Source organism: Meles meles, chromosome 18 (assembly GCF_922984935.1).
Source record: "Meles meles chromosome 18, mMelMel3.1 paternal haplotype, whole genome shotgun sequence".
Taxonomy (NCBI): domain Eukaryota; kingdom Metazoa; phylum Chordata; class Mammalia; order Carnivora; family Mustelidae; genus Meles; species Meles meles.
In genome coordinates this window covers 17,925,731-17,939,329 of record NC_060083.1, presented here as the reverse complement: position 1 = coordinate 17,939,329, position 13,599 = coordinate 17,925,731, and the positions used below count along the sequence as shown (strand labels likewise).

Genomic DNA, 13,599 nt, shown 5'->3' with positions numbered 1-13,599 from the left:
TGGCAGGCACCGCCTTAAGAGCTTTGGAAATCAATACCTCGCAGACTGCCGTGTGCGTGACCGTCCCCTGAGGTGGTGTTCAGATCAGACCCTGATTCTGCAGGTGTGAGGCAGCCCTGACACAGCATTTCTAACAAGCTCTCAGGTGATGCCCAGGGGCTGGTCTGCAGACCACGCTTTGAGGAGCAGCGCTGAATGCCCACTCTAAAAGCAAACCAAAACAACAAAACCTGCAAGAGTGTTGGGAGTCCATTTCATAGATGAGCAAGCTGAAGCTTAAAGGGGCAAAGAACCAAAGCATAGAGTCCTCACCCCCAGGGACTCTGGTGGGAGACAGAGCACATCCTCTCAGAGAAGTCAGTCTGATGGAGGACAGACATGCTTCAAGTTCGGGGAGCCCAAGTCTGATGAGAGAAATGTAGCCCCCAGTAGGCTCATGATATATATATATATATAAAGCCCTAGCTGGTGGCAGTCCCCCAGTCCTGTCAGGGAGACATCGCCCTGGGGGAAGCCCCGGGGGGAGCCCCAGCCTTTTGGTAAGGGCACAGCCCTACCCATGGAGAGTTGCCAGTTGGCTCGGAGACCCCGAGAGAGAAGGGGAAGAGGACCACTGCCAGGCCTGTGTTTCCAACACAGAGCTCTGCTGCCTACATTAGGAAGGAGATGCAGGGACAGAGTAGGGAGTCCCTTCTCAAATCTCTCTCAAAACCCAGCTCAGATGCACTGAGCTCCTGGCCCCAAAACAGAGCTGGAGGGTGGCCCTCAAGCATGGGTGGGCTGGGCTATTTAATGCTGTAAACACCACACTTTACTGCGGCCATTAGGCCCCTGACTGCAGCCCATCCATCCTCACCCCGGCCCTACGACACCAAGCGCTGATGGTGCAATTAGGCAGCAGAGAGCGGGCTGTAAATTGCGAGCACAGCCGTGCCTCTGCCAGGGCCAGCGGAGACACTCCGGCCTGCGCTCCTGCGTCCCAGCCTCCAGGCACAAGGAGCTGTGATCCTCGCTCCGGCTCCTGCACCCACCAGCCAGCACAGAAGCTGGGCATCTGGACCTTTGGCCTCCTTGGGCTGCGGTGATCCTCTCTCTGGTTCCCACACCCACCTGCCATGCCCCAGAAGCTGGGCACCTGGACCTTTGTCCTATCTGGGCTGCAGGGAACTGTAAATCCCTTTGAATAGCTGCAACCCATCAGTATGCATGTGACAGGAAGCTCTGGGGTGACTCTTCTGTGCTTCCTTATTGCCAACCTCTAACAGCTATCATACTGTGTCCTGGGGGGAGGGGGGAGACTGCTCTCCACCAGACAGTGGGCACAACCGGGCCTGGGACTGTGTCTTTTGAATACATCTTTGTGTCCACTGGACCTAGCATGTAGTGAACACTCCAAGCTGGAGAAGGTACATTCTAGTCCATGAGAACATGTATTCCCTGACACCTCCCTGACACAGGGAATCATTCCATGATTAGGGGGCAGAGCCAGAGCTAGAAGCCAGCCCCCTACTTCCCTGTCTCTTCTCTCCCTGTGGCCTTTTCCCTCTGTGGTTCTGTCCTTGCATCGGCCAGTTAATGGCTATGCATATACCCACCTCCATTATCCCATCAGCCCTGCTTTGGGATCTCTGTTGCTGCATTTAACCCCCTGGGGTTTCTGTTTGCTCTGGCTCTACCCCATTGCTGCTTTCCCAAAGGCGGCTGTCTGGGCCTCCTTGCAGCTCTGAGTGTGGACGAGCAGGAAGATTTAATGTTGCTGCTTTGGTCTTCGTCTCTGCAAAGCAAACCCTTCCCCTGCTGGGAAACTCATCATCACCAAGCATCAAACTCAAGCTGTGCTCCACTTAGCTGTTTGCAAATGGCAGTGGGGAGTGGGGGGCACGTGGGTGTGTGAGTGAGAGGCTTGAAGCCCAGAGAGGGGGCCTGGGGGGGGGCTTGTAAGAAGACACAAAGGTAGAGGGACTGCTGGCAAGGCAGGTGAAATATATGTAAGCATGTGAGGAAGGCTCGTTAACTGTGAGGATTCAGGTCTGCCCTGACAACAATCACAGCCCTAAAGTGACCATCTTCTAATCACAAGCACAGACATCGTCAGCACAGGCTTTGGCACAATTCCAGGGGTATATCCAGGCAGCTCTCAGTCTTCCAGGAGTGGACTAATTGTCTTACCAGCTGTGAGTCCCTGGGAATTCAGCTAACCTCTGCAGGTCTCACTTTACTCATTTTGAAAGTGGAAACCTTGTAAAGCTGTTGTCAGGATACAATGTGATCACTCAGAGACATACCCAGTGAGGGGTTCACACATCATAGGATCCATGCAAATATGGTCTTCTCCCTGTAACAAGTACCTAGCCTTGCTTGTTCCTACTTTGGTCACAACTTGTCCGTCCCAGTATGGCTCACCCACAGTGACTGTCCCAGGACTGCCACGAAGACCATCTGGGAGAGAGGCCAAATTGGGATGGGACGAGTCAAGGCCATACCACCACTCCATGTCCTCACCCATCCCTGCACTTCCTCAGCCCCTTGTCTCCCCCCTTGTTCATTCCTGATGTCCCGGATGCCAATATTCTCCGAGTTGCAGGCAGAGTAATTTATCTCACAGTCTCAGCATCTTCTGCCCTCCACCTACGGCCATCTCTGTCTTAGTCCTCCTCCCCTCCACCCCATGAACACGGAGACAAAATACCCACAGATACGATGAAAAGGATGGAGAAAAAAAGCAAAGAACAGAAGAAGGGGACAAAATTCCGTCACTGTCTCGGCCTCCCTAACTGAATGACTCTCCTACCTGACTCTCCTTGTGGGCTCCCATGTTCCTTCATTTCCTCTGACGGCCCTTAAAATCGTCTCCCCCATCTCATCAAATCTCTCCCCCTTCCTCCCTGCTTGTTCTCTAAGCTGCAGATTACTTTTTCATAAAATTCAATTTCTAGCCATTCTCATTACTTACTCACTTAATGTGGCTGGCTGAGAGGAGGGGAGCAGGGGAGGAGGCCAGGAGGGGGGCCGACGGTGTTCTGTGCGGCACTTATCCAGCCTAGTTACCAAGGCCCCTTGCTGAGGAGTATTAGAGTCTAATATAAGCAGATAATGGACTTCTGTCCCACACAGGGAGATAGCACTGGTGTATTTGGGGACTGCAGCATTTTGTCGAAGAGTGCCAAGACCCCAAATTGTCTTCAGGGACTCTTGTCCTGCTGGGAGGAGACCATGGGGAGAGGCATTGGTTCCACAAATATTTACTGAGAGCCATTTATAGACTAGGGTCTCTACTAGGTGCTGGGAGCATAGCCATAATAAGAAAGGTGTCTCACCAAGACCTGGGGGTTGGGGAAGAATTTGGGAAGAAGTGACACAGGTGAAAATCTGAATAAGAATCATACAAGCTCAAAGGAGAAAATGAGTTTGGGTTCTTAGTTTGGGTTCCTCTCAAAACAGAGCCTGAAGCAAGGTCCTCGGGGGCAGGTAATTCACTTGAGAGATAATCCTGGGAAACCAGGGCAAGGGAGTAAGGGGAGTGAGACAAAGAAGGGAAAAAGCAAGAAAGCACAGATTATTTAACTAGTTACTTATAGAGAAAACTCAGGACCCTCTGAATAACCATGCAGAATGAATCTCAGAATTCTCCTTTTGAAGGGAAGAAGCTGGGACATTCACCTCCGACTCTTGTCCCCGGTGTTTCAGAGTGACCTCAAGGTATTCATTTTCCTGCACTGTCCACACTGCATAGGTGCAGGCTGAGCAGTCTTCTCTGGCTTCAGAGAAAGCCCTGAATTAAAAAAGCAGAGACACCACTTTGCAGGCTTGAGATAAGATGCTGGCAGCATGCCCAGAATTGTCCACCAGAGTTGAACTGAAATCAGGTCAACTGAGGGAATGTGGCATGGGGCACAGGGAGTGTCTGCTACAGTCCACCCCTTGTAGTGCTCAGATCTGCTCATGACCCAAAACAAGTGCACCTAGTCACTGATTCACTGATTTTTCAAGATATAACTGGCCTTGGGGCGCCTGGGTGGCTCAGTGGGTTAAGCCGCTGCCTTCGGCTCAGGTCATGATCTCGGGGTCCTGGGATCGAGTCCCACATCGGGCTCTCTGCTCAGCAGGGAGCCTGCTTCCCTCTCTCTCTCTCTCTCTCTCTGCCTGCCTCTCTACTTGTGATCTCTCTCTGTCAAATAAATAAATAAAATCTTTAAAAAAAAAAAGATATAACTGGCCTTAATCTTTAAAAAAAAAAAAAAAGTCTTTAAGCAGGAAGGTTAGTGGATCAAGATACAGTACCAACTGCTGTAGAGATCCTAAAGTTACCATCAATATTCATAATCTACATCCTTTACCACTTACCCTATATTTCCTTCACCCTCAAGTCAGACTTCAGCTGCTCTGCATTGCTTGCTCACTGAGAGGTGGAAGCCCTTGGTTGCCTTGCCCTAATCATGCTATGGTTGCTACAACAGCCCATTCACTATTATCATCAAGCATGAAAACATCCAAAGATGTCCCAGTGAATCCCGAGCTCCAGATAGTCCTCCTTTCCCTCACTAGGTAGCACCAAACCCAGCTTTATGAAAATCATAGTGAATTACCCCAACCTCTTTCTTCCCTGTTGTTCCACTTATGTGACCAGGAATACTCATAGTGTCACACTCGGACCTCTACGTTATCTCCTCGTGAAAGTGTTCCCCACAGGAACCAGAGCCTAGACTTGTGGCAACAGAAAGCACACATTCTCCACAAAGTTTACTAGAAATGATGATAAGTGGACCCAACCCTACTTCCATGCCTTGTTTCTCAGACGTGTGTATTCTAGCTATTGGAGGCACAGCACCAACACGTCTCATGATCATGTCGACCTCCTTCACTGTGAAATGAGTCTCTTGGTCTGAGATGATATTTTTGTGGAATCCCATGTAGATAAGTCAGGCACACTTTAGTCCCTCAGATAATAATACCAGTGGAAGCACTGTAACCAGGAACAACAAATCAAATCTAATGAGGATAAAGCCAAACAGGTGAACTGAATAGAGTTAAAGGAAGACCACCAACCTGCATCTTTGAGGGTGGCACTAATCCCTGCAATTCCACTTGGATAGCTTTTCACTTTCTGTGTTGGCTAGATAGAGGGCACATTACAGTATATTCAGGTTGGCTCTTCTTCCCATAAAAACTCTTACTTCACAGATGAAGGCATCCCAATAATACACACAAGGGTTAGAGAAATGATGGCAAAAACAGTCTATGGACCTACGAGATGTACCGTAAGGTGAACATAGGCAGGACTCCATTATCACCTGGCTTCCACGTACCCCCAGTCTACCTAGGGAACTTTGATGGTATTACAGATCCCTAGCATCACTGATAGTTCAGACCCTGTATTCAATACTCCTTAAAAAGTCTGGGCATTCCTCTTTCTTTGGGAAGGAATTAAGGGAATACTTACTGTATATATCTGTGGCATTGCAGGTTCTTCTTCAAAAGAACTTGGTCTTTCCATCAGTTTGATGAACACTAGGTCTGAGAATGAGCTCAAATCCAGAGCATGAGTGAGAAATCATGTTTTTCTATTGCAGTGGCTGATACTGACCATCAGATAACCACTTTTTTACTTTTTCCTGATTATACAAGTCATGGTTTAACTGGCCACCTACATATCTAGTCCCTAGGAACACCATATTGTGTTACCCATCACCACAGCTCCCTATGTGTCCTGCTTCCCACTATGATCATTATGTCCACCCTGCCTCTGATGATGAATGCCACCACCAGATCTCTGCTAGTCTAGAACCTTCTCATCCCTACTGACACAGGAAACCAGTTCTATGGCTGCACCTCCCACTACAGCCCTGGCCTCCAGAAGATAACCCCAGTGAGCAGTTCAATGGTGCTACAGCCTCCCTCACTAGTGCATTCCTTCTCAATTTAATGGTGAGTGTTCTATCGGCCTTCCTAGGGTATATAGATTATGTGGTGCTTTCCTGGTTTCATGTAATAAATCCATTCTAATACATCCACCTCTCTGAACCTTCTGACCCCTTCCTCAGGCTGTTCTGACATCTTCAAGAAGCCATCCCAGCAGCAGATTAGGACTGGCTCCAGGAGCTCTCTCCAGAACATTAAATCCTGAGTCATGAGACAGTGTCCCTATGTCACTAAATCTGTTTCCAGCCTATATTCCACCCCATTCCAAGTTGACCCCCAAATTCTACCCCCATACAGACTTCCCAGCTCATACTGTCATATATTAGCCAGGCTCTTCTGCAACTCTTTCAGTGAAAAGCCATTTCCTCCCACAATAGAGATTATATTTCCCTTGACCTAGGCTAAGACCTGACTCTAGTTACTGATCTTGGTAGGAAAATGAAGGGCAGATCTTGAGGTAGAACAAGCATCAGCTTACAACGCAGCCGCCTCAGAAGACATTTCTGCATGGTCTTCAAAGAGATGCTGACATATTCTAATAGAGGGAGGAAACTACTGTCATCAGCCAAGAGGGTTCAGGGGAATCTGAGAGTTCAATGTTCTCAAGTGCATCATCCAATGTCCCTGTCCATTCTTGTGGTCTCGTTCCTTCTCTATCACAGATCTGACTTGAGCCTAGGAGGCCTGTGGAGATTGCACATTCAGTCTCCTTTGCAGTTCTACCTCTCTTATCATTAACTCCTGGGCCTGGGCTTCAGCATTGTCTGGCCTCTAACTATACCTAACCCAATTCACTAAGTCAAAGTTTCAGTAATTAGGATGCTTCAGAACATCAAAGGTTTTCATAACTCCCACTACCCACCTATAATGGAGTCCCTATTGCCATCTTACTGGTAAGGGGTGTTCCAGAATCCCATGTGGAGGATGTACTCTCTAGGACCACTTCAAGTATTAACTGTCTTACTTGAGGTTCCCCTAAAAGTGGAACCTGAGACAAGGTCTTGGGAGATGGTTTACTTAGAAGATGATCCCAGCAAACCAGAGTAAGGAAACCAGAGTAGGGACAGTGAGACAAGGAAGGAGAAAAACCAATAAAGGTACCAATAAAATGTACATGGTTGAGTTGGTTACACTGTGGGCAGCTAGCCTCAGCCCTGCTGAGATCCTCTGAAGAACCATGTGGGATACACTTTATAATTGTTTCTCTAAGGACAGAAGGTAGAGATATTTGTTCACTGACTCCTGCCCCCCATTGATCTCCCCAAAGGTGAAAGAGAAGATGGTTAGAACACAAAGGGTCTGGAGAGGGACCTGAGGCCAAAAAGGTAGGATCTGATCATTATCTTGTAAGCTGTGTTAAGATTTTGAATTTTACCCTAAAAGAATCTGAAAGCCATTGAAGGGTTTTAAGCAGGAAAGTGAAATGATGGTGAATTTGTTGTAGAGTTTTGTAGTAGAAGCCACGAATTGTCCCCCAGTGCTACCACTCACCTCCTTCCTCAGTGCTTCTGCTCTGCCAGTTGGCACACGACTCCAGCCCAAGTCTCCCTTGCATCTAGGTGTGGCCATATAACTCAGTTTTGGCCAATGGGATGTGAGTGGAAGTGGCAGAAGCACTATCCAGGAAGTATCTTTAAAGGAACTATCCTCCTCCCTATTGGCTGGACTGCAGATATAATAGCTGGAGCTGAAGCATCCATATTGGTCCATGAGGTCACAAAGTAAAAATGACAGAGCACTAAAGTAAAAAGGAGCTTCAGGGCCTGACAATGCTGTGGAGCAGAGCCACCATGTCCACCCCATACTGCTCACCTGGAGAGCCACCATAGTAGTCCTGAACTGCCCACCAACAGACTTTTGGGTCTCTATTACTCATACTCTAAACTAATTCTAACTGATATGGGGCTTTGGGTGCCCACAGATACATCTGCTCTAAAATTATTACAAGAATCCAGGCAAAGAGTAACAGCAGGTTGGACTGGAGTGGTGGCAGTGGAAAGAGAGAAAAGTGAATGAATTAGAGAAATATTTTAGAGATTAAACCTATGGTTTAATATTTGGAGTGGGGGAGAACAAAGGGGTTGAGAGAGAAAGAGCAATCTAACTAATGCCCAGTTTCTAGGTATGAACAAAGGAAGTGATGGGACCTAACTGGGCATGAAGATTAGGTGAGCAGATAATCTATTCCTTTGTTTCTAAGTAGGGACGGAGATACAAGCCCCCAAATGCACCTGCTCCCATGAAGGAGATCTTGAACCAGCTTCCAAAACGAGCTCAAGACTCATCTTTTCAGTGAAGCTTCTTGAATTATTCCTGCATATCCATATCCAACACCATTCAACTTATTCCTTGCTCTTTCCATATCCAACATCCATTTTCAGTGTTTCATACAAAGCTCAGAAAATTTCATTAAGCACCAACTCTAAGCTCTATGTGCAATAGAAAGATGACTTGGTTGGGAGGAGAGTAAACTCAGGCACTGTATTTACCACAGGGATAGAAATAAAAATGAAGCTGTCTCCACTCTCAGGTAGCTCACAGAAAAGATGGCAGATTAGTAACTATTGTCAGTTCCAGGGGAATCCATCTGATAACAAGTGTACTCTGGGCCCCTTATTTCCCCCAGTGAAAGTGGTGGTCCCAGCTTGAAGGGTTAGAGAAATCACAGATGAGGGGCTATCTGGACCAGGTATTGAAGAGAGATGAAGACAGACATTCCTGGCAAAAGTAATCACTTACACAAAGACATTTGAGGGTGAACTGGTATCACAATTTCAGAGAATTGTTAGCCATTGAGTATTATTAGAGCATAAAGTTTTCATGGTGTTTTTCTGTTTTTTGTTTCTTGTGTTTTTTTTTTTTTTTTGTTTTTTTTTTTTGGAGGAAAGAGGGACAGGGAACTCAAAACAGACTCAGGGCTCATGTCTGAGAAAACACTGTGAGCCACACTAAGTGGTCTAGACTGTAGGTATGGGCAACAGAGAGGGAGGGGATGGGGAATTTTAGGCAGGAGAGTGCTGTGATATATAGCAAAGCAGTCATTAAATTATATCAATTGCTAACATTTACTGACTACTTCTTATGTGCCAAGATTTATGCTAAGAATTTTACCTAGATAACCTCGATACTCTCCACACAGATGAATATTAAACATCCTTATCTTCACAGATGAGGGAACTGACATCCATGCAGATTATGGATCTAGCCCAAGGTTACAGAGCAGTAAGTAGTAGAGTCAGGATTCTAACCAGAGAGGTCTGCCTCTAGAGCCCATGCCCTTGACAGAGATGCTAATGCTAACGTTCCCTCTCATTGCTTATGTAATGAGATGTGTAATGAGATACATTACTTTGCAACTGTGTTTTAAGTCTTTCCATGTATGGAGGTGGTAGAGAGGGAAAATAGGCAGGGTATTTTATACAGAAGATGTTTTCAATAAATATTTCTGACCAAGAGAGAAATTGAGAAATTCTAAATGGCTAAAACTAAAATGCACTTTAGAGAAAATCTAGTCCAGTTCTCTCATATTCCCAGGAATAAAACTGAGGCTCAGAGAAGGGGGTTACACAGACAATTGGTGGCAGGCTCTGACTGTGATATTTCTCTTACAGTATCAAGGAAAAGGAGAAGGGCCCCATAATCCATTCCTTACCACTCCTCATAGCACTATCTTTCTGGAGATACTGGCAAATTGCACTCACTCCCTGGAAGTAAAAGGACAGCTTTGTTCTTTAAAACAAAAACAAAAACAAAAACAAAAACAAAAAAACAGCAGAGGTCCCAGAAACAAAGCCAGAATCAGCCCCAAGAAATAGGATATGCATACTGCAAAGTCTGAGCCAGTGGGGGATCAGCTGAAGGAAAAGCAAAACTTACCCCAAAGCCATCATAATGGGGAAAACTTTAACCACAAAAGGAAAAAAGATTAACAGCTCAAATACAGAGCTCTAGACCAACTTTCTAAATCCCAGACTGGGAGCAAGTGAGCCTGCACTGTGCATAACTACCTACCTCCACCGTCAAGGTCAAAGCCAAGCAGACAGATGCCCAGAGTTACCATATGGCAAACTAACTACCCCAACTACACCACCTCTCCATACCTCTCTCTCTTCTTTTTTTTTTCTCTCTCTCTCTCCTCCTTACCCCCATGATGCCCATGTCTTTTTAGCATCTCCAAAGGAAAATATTTTGAAGATGCAAGGCATTTAGAATGATGCACACGCCCAGAAAAGGCCCCAAAGTTTGGGGATTTTCTTCTCTTCCTTGACATGTTGTGACTAGGTTTGTTAAATTTCTACTCCATGTTCTGCCTGAAAGGGTCGCTGGTGGCATGGTGTAGAAGAAAGAGCACTGGACTGAGATCCCAAAGTCTGATCCTCTGTGTGACCTCTGTGTGACCCTGGGCTTCTTATTTACCCTTTCTGAGTCTCAGTTTGCTGCTCTGAAAAAAACAAAGGGTCTTTGGGTTCTAGGATCTTATTAAAAATGACGGGTCATTAAAAAAAAAAAAATGACAGGTCAGTCTCTTCACTGTCTCCTCCCAACAAATATCTACTGCTCCCTGCCTTTGTTCTGGCTGTTCCTTACCAGGAGTGCCCTCTCAGCACCCTTCCACCAATCAAATCACAGTCCGACTTTCTCCAAGAATCTTCCCCTAACATATCTCACAATTATATGCTCCTTACTTTGGCGGCCCTCAGCATGTCCGTGCTATTTCTCACATAAATTGCCTTAGAATCTTTTGTGCATGAGTGGATTCACTGTCCAAATGGACAGTGAGCTCCTCCAGGGCAAGAACCCAAACTCCCATTCCTGTACAATTTGTGGGCACATAATACCTGTCTGGATTATGCCACTCTACCCCTCAACCAGCTTCAGTTGGCTAAAGTTGAGGCTTTACGTTGGCTATAGAACATCATTCACTTACTCAGAAAATATTTCTTGAATACCTACTATGTGCTGGGCACAGTGCCAGGTATTAGAGATGCAACAATGAACAATACACATCAAGGACTTCATAGTCTGACATCCAAGGTCCTTCACAGTTGGTCCAGTCCCACCCCTGGTGTTCTCCCACGCGATCCTCCTCCAGCTAGGATCGTCCATCCTCTTGCCTTCTGCTTCTCCCTGATTTTATTCATGCTGAATCCCTTGCTGGGAACTCCTCTCCACTCCTCACCATCTTCTAGGATGGAAAAAAAGGAAAAGAAGGAAGAGTGATAAAAGGAAGCAAAAGAGGAGAAAGGGTGACCAGAAATCATAAATCCAGCCCAACCATCAAGGACAGGGAAAAACTCTGCCAAGTTCCATCCTGTTGGCTGGGATCTAGAAACCTACTGTTCAGCCCACGGGCCAGTGTTAGCATCCCCTAATGAAAGGTAAAGTTCAGGCCACCTCTCATTCATCCCAGATATGCACCCCTGCCAAGCACCCCTCAGTCTCCTTCCAGATTCATCCATCAGCCCCCACAGGCTGCAAACTCATTCCTTATGCCAATTGCCTCACTGTAGTGATGTAGCTGAACCAGAATGTTTAGATAAATGGCTGAATGAGCCAGGGAATAACAAACACACAAACCTGCCATCCCTGGTATTTTTCCTTAATTGGGTTAAAAACAAAATTTAGTTTCCCTTCTTTTCCTCTTAATGCATGTTACAGATCAGTGCCCCTAATGATTACACCCCAGCCCCTGCTGTGCAGGACCACAGGGATGCCAGTGGGTAGTGTCTAGAGGGCCATCGCCCTGCTTTGGCCCAACTTTCCCAGCCCTTGCTCCCACCCTCTCCCCTGCACATGCTGGAGCATGCTTAGAGAAGGGTGACCTAAGGATGATTTGGAAGAGACTGGTTGGCTCACCAAAACATTTCCCATTTCTCCCTGGATACACCACCAGCCCATACTTCCCAGCCTGCTCTGCCCTTAGGGTCAGCCATGAGACTGGGTTCCAGCCAAGGGGAGTGTGGGCAAGAGGGATGTGCATGGTTTCCAGGCATGACCTACTCCCTAGCTAAATGGAGAAGACTCCTTCTACAGGAGGACAGAACTCAAGGAAGAAGGAAATAGGGATGTGGAATTACTACACAAAAGCCTGCCTGCTGAGTATCAGCACGGAATAGAAGTTACGTGAATGAGAAGTCAACTCCTCTATGTCAGTGAAGCCCTGCAGATTGGGAAACGGTATGTCATAGCAGTTAGCCTGTCCCCACGACCACAGGTGGACTTGCAGCCCCATCGTGAGGGGAACCGCTGAGCAACTGCTGCCCTGGAGAAGAGGGGGTTTCCCAGAGAACATCACACATTATCCTCAAATACTTTATGCACAGTCAGAGGGCAGAGTCATCTTGTGTGACCCCAGAAAGCAGTTGTAGGACCAACAGGGGTGGAAATGACAAGATGCAGATCACAGCTGGACACAGGCAGGAAGAAGTGGACACAGGGAGACCCGAGGAAATAGTGAGCTTCCATCACTGGGGGTGTGCAAAGAGGTAGGAATGCTATAGAAGCTACTCGAGCACCAGCTCGCAGCGTGACATCATCTTCCTATTTTGAAGCTATGTTCAAAAACTTAGATTCAGCTTTGCGCAGCGGCAGTATCGTAGCCAATGAGGTTTATCCGAGGCGCGATTATTGCTAATTGAAAACTTAGATTCTATGATTTTATTATGTCTCTCCCAAACAAGACGCTGCCTCCTCCATAGGTTCAGGATCTCCCCAAAGCCCTGGCTTGATGCTCAAGTGAGAAAGAAAGCCCCCAGGGCACGAATCCTTTCTCCTTCAGACTCCACCCCAGCTCCTCCCAGCCCCAGTACCCATCAAGAGCCCCATGTTCACATGTGGGGGAAGACTCAGTGTTTGGGGAATGCCTGGTTACTAGGGAAAGCTGGATTTGAGCCCCAAATCTCTATTCCTGAGTGGGAGAGGGAGGGGAATGAACAGACAAGTCTGAGTGGGGAGTGGAGTCAGGAGCAGGAGACTGATCTGAAAAGCAGTTTGAGCTGGAGGAGAAGAGGGCTGGCTGCTCCCAAGTGTCCAGCAAAAGCAGTAATCTTCATTTCTCTTGGCTTTATCCCAGGGGAAAGGCTCACCAGGGATTTCCATAGTGTATTCTCATGAGACGCTCTGGCTCGGTTCTCCAGAGGCTTTTTGACATGAGAGTCTGGACTATGTTCTCCACTGGCATACACCCGTGTGGGTGTACAAGAGCTCATGCACACACATTCACATCCCTTTCCACCTCTGCTCTGGCCTCCAGAGAGGACTGCTAGCTCTTCAAATACATCCCTGAGCCAAGCTCCCAAGAGCACCCTGAGATTTCTAAGAAATCTAGACTGGGGAATGGCAGGGAAAGATGCAGAGGGAAAAAAAAGGCTTTGGGGCATTTTCCTGTAACAATCATTAAGGCGTATTAAATCCTGAGGTCTCCTCCTCCTGCCCACACCCAGCCTCACCTCCGCCCAGGGCCTCCCATCACGCATGCACTGCATTAGGGCAAAATTGAATTAGAATAATTAACTTTTGGTCACACTTTTAATTTGATGCCGGAAATAAGAGAGCTAATGGAGATTAAATAAGGCTCTGGCTCCAGAGACCAGCCTGGAAGCTGCACAGGGAGGCCCCGGGTTTTCTGGTGGGAAGGGGAAATAAACAGCCAGAGGAGAGAAGCCGAGACAGATGTATACA

General features: G+C 47.1%; 1 pseudogene; it reads left to right on the top strand.

The window, feature by feature from the left end:
- Positions 1 to 12,492: 12,492 nt before the first annotated feature.
- LOC123930305 lies at positions 12,493 to 12,578 on the top strand (annotated as a pseudogene).
- The last annotated feature ends 1,021 nt before the right edge of the window (positions 12,579 to 13,599 follow it).